A 3,417-nucleotide genomic window follows, 5' to 3' on the forward strand; every position below is an offset into this window, starting at 1 on the left:
TGTTTGTTTTAGCGCGAATATTGAGATTAAGTGTATCGCAGAGTTATATTCGGAAAGAATAAACCAGTTTTATTAAGAAAGGACTTTTTTCGCTTAAGTTTCGTCGGAACGAAGTTATAGAAAGTTAATTAACAAACGGAGACGTAACAGTATCATAACATAGCTAACTTGTTCCCTTGTGTACAGTTTGATTGTTTTTCATTTCTAATGCCAATATTGGGTTATATCCTCGCTCTTTTTCATTTACAGCTGTTATTAATAAAATTAATTTTCTAATTCGTTCGTGTTCTAAGTAACTATAAGCATTTTTAAACTTGTAGCCTTAACCCTTGTAATGCGTTTCATTCATACTGTATTTTGTTATTGAGCTTTATCAAAAAATAGAAAGTCTGAACACAGTTTAATGCTGTCTCTTTACTGGGTCACAGAAAGTAGAAAAGTTATCAGGCATATTATCTCCCATGAATGTTTGAAATTATCCAAAAACATCAACATTTTTTACACAGGTGTTTATTATTTGAGAGTGTCGGTTTTGTTGTTGTTTTCATTAAAAGTTCGATAAGTTACCATCGGAGATCGTGAATATATAAAATGTTAAAATCAAAACAACACATTTCTTAATATCAAACTGTCCAAGCCTAGAACAGTGGTTATATAGATTGTTCTACACACACATGGAAATAAAAAAGAGACACTCGCGCATGCTCACAGAAAGTTGGTGGATTTGTTTAAATCTAGTTCATAATAGTGGCAACAGTTAAGAAAAATAATAAAATATTTTCTCATCTTTTACTACAAGTTTCGTAAATCATGGACTCATATACTGCCCGACTGAGGCCTAGCAACGGGATAAACTTACGAGGTTCTAGTAACATGACCAAACAGTATAACAATCACCAAGTAGAAAACTACACAAGGTATTATTTATACACAGATAAATTATCGCTTCTAAAATTAAACACTATTATATCTAAATGAAATAGTCGTGTATATCTAACATACAAGTTAATCTGTTAATCATACTGTGACAACTGTTTCCTTTCTACAGTTAACAAAATAAATGTGAAGCCCAGTCTATCATTCAATTGACCACTTGTTACTGTGTTATACCGGTTATGGGGGGCGCTTTCTCACCACTACATTTATTCAACGTTTAATCTGGTCTACAAAATCCAATACGAAATGAACTGTTCAAACGTATATTTAATACATACAGCAGATGAAACAAAAGGTGTATTTTGTTGAATGTAAACAGATAAACCGAGTTTATTTTTCACTGTAACTGGGTGTTATTAGTCACTATTTCATGCTGTCAAATGTAATATAGCGATGTAACTTATAAGTACGCATTGTGCCACTTCCGTTTTTGTTGTTCACCAGCTTATCATGACGACATTTTAAAGATTGTACTGTAATTTCACTTTATCTTACTTATTTCTTTTAGCGACAACGAAAAACACTTTGCTGTTTAATACAACTTGAATACTGATTTCCCCCTCCTTTTTTTTTTTTGGAAACAAGTTTGGCCAATAATTGTGATCGCGTGAGGTCGCTGTTCGATGCAATGTACATAGTATATACGTTGTGATGCTGCAGGCGTTTACGATTAAATATTAATTGTAATTTCTGGAATACAACAGGTGAAGGCTGATTTCACAGTGTACTTTTATTTGTTAAGAGATGGCGGTATACTGTTGATTCGAAATTAATCTGTGGCATTTCTCTTTCTTTTCGTATTTAACTGGAAGCACTAGGCTTAACTATTACTGTAATTTCTCTATAGAAATGAATATTATAAAACTTCAGGAATTTTTTTTTATTATTTAGAATTGCGAGCGAGACTACACAAGAGTTGTCTATGCATAGTCTTCATTACTTTAGAACTGATCTTATAATAATAAAAGGACGTGTCTGTTAGTCTGTGTGGGTATGACCGTAAGCATCTTTTTTATGAGGCAAGCTAGCGAAAAATCACATAGAAAAGATCTGTGACCACCATAGCTCCGAGAAGAAAGAATCTAGAAACCTAAAATTTTGCACCCATACTAAGTGGAACCTGAGGGTGTGCAACTGGATATCATTACTTATTCACGTGCGCGCGCGCATGCATCTTTTTAATGAGGCAAGCTAGCAAAAAACCACATAGAAAAGTATTGGTTCCATATATTACAAATACAAATCACAGACAGACACGTGTGTGCGTGCCTGTGTGACCACCATATCTCCAACAGCAAACAACCTAGAAACCTGAAAGTTTGTACCCATACTAAGTGGACCCTGAGGGTGTACACCTAGGTATTATTACTTATCTACGTGCGTGTACTCGTGTGCACCTTTTTAATGAGGCAAGCTAGCAAAAAAAAAAACATAGAAAAGAAGTGGTTCTTTATATTAAAAATCACAGACAGACAGACATGCACTATGTGTGTGTGACCGCCATAGCTCCAAGAGGGAAGAACCTAGAAACCTGACATTTTGCACCCATACTAAGTGGACCCTGAGGGTGTATACCTGGTTTGTTTGTTTGTTTTTAATTTCGCGCAAAGCTACACCAGGGCTATCTGCGCTAGCCATCCCTAATTTAGCAGTGTAAGACTAGAGGGAAAGCAACTAGTCATTACCACCCACCGCCAACTTTTTTACCAACAAATAGTGGGATTGACCATCAAATTATAACGCCCCCACGGCTGAAAGGGCGAGCATGTTTGGTAGGATGGCGATTCGAACCCTCGCAGACTGCGAGTCGAGCGACCTTACCACCTGGCCATGCCTTGCCCCAGATTACTAAATGCCTTGGTACCATTCCAACACCCCTCCACACACGCATGTCTTCTATCGGCCAAAGTTTTGGCATAATATTTCTCTCTTTCAAAGTTTACTTTTCTAAATCTAATCCTACTATATTTGCTTATGCCCTACCCCCACCCCCACCACTATCAGTTATCTCATTTTCAACCCCTTTTATCATTACTAACCTTCCTATCACCCTTTTATCTCTTTGGGATTCTCGTGCAGCAATAAAAATGTAAAACAAGTTTTGGTTAACAATTTTATTGAAACAACCAAAGGGTGCAAGAAAAAAGAATCATTTAATGGTAAATTCACATGAAGTGAAAAAAACCACAGTAAACGGAACAAACTGTCAGAAGTCTGAAGACAACGTGAGACTGAAGAGGACGCACGAATGTGCCGAAACTAGTTTCTTTGTTATCAGACTTCTGACAGTTTGTTTCGTTTACTGTTTTTTTCCACTAATTCCTGTACACGATATTGTGTTCTTTTATTATTAAATTCACATGAAATCTTAACGAACTTTCATCCCAGTAAGAGAGTCAATGACATCGTTAAAATCAACTTGTTTTACAGCTCACAAATCAATCGTTTGCAAAGCCTCGCGTTGAACAACAACAACAACAA

This window comes from Limulus polyphemus, unplaced genomic scaffold, assembly GCF_000517525.1.
Source record: "Limulus polyphemus unplaced genomic scaffold, Limulus_polyphemus-2.1.2 Scaffold536, whole genome shotgun sequence".
Classification (NCBI taxonomy): Eukaryota; Metazoa; Arthropoda; class Merostomata; order Xiphosura; family Limulidae; genus Limulus; species Limulus polyphemus.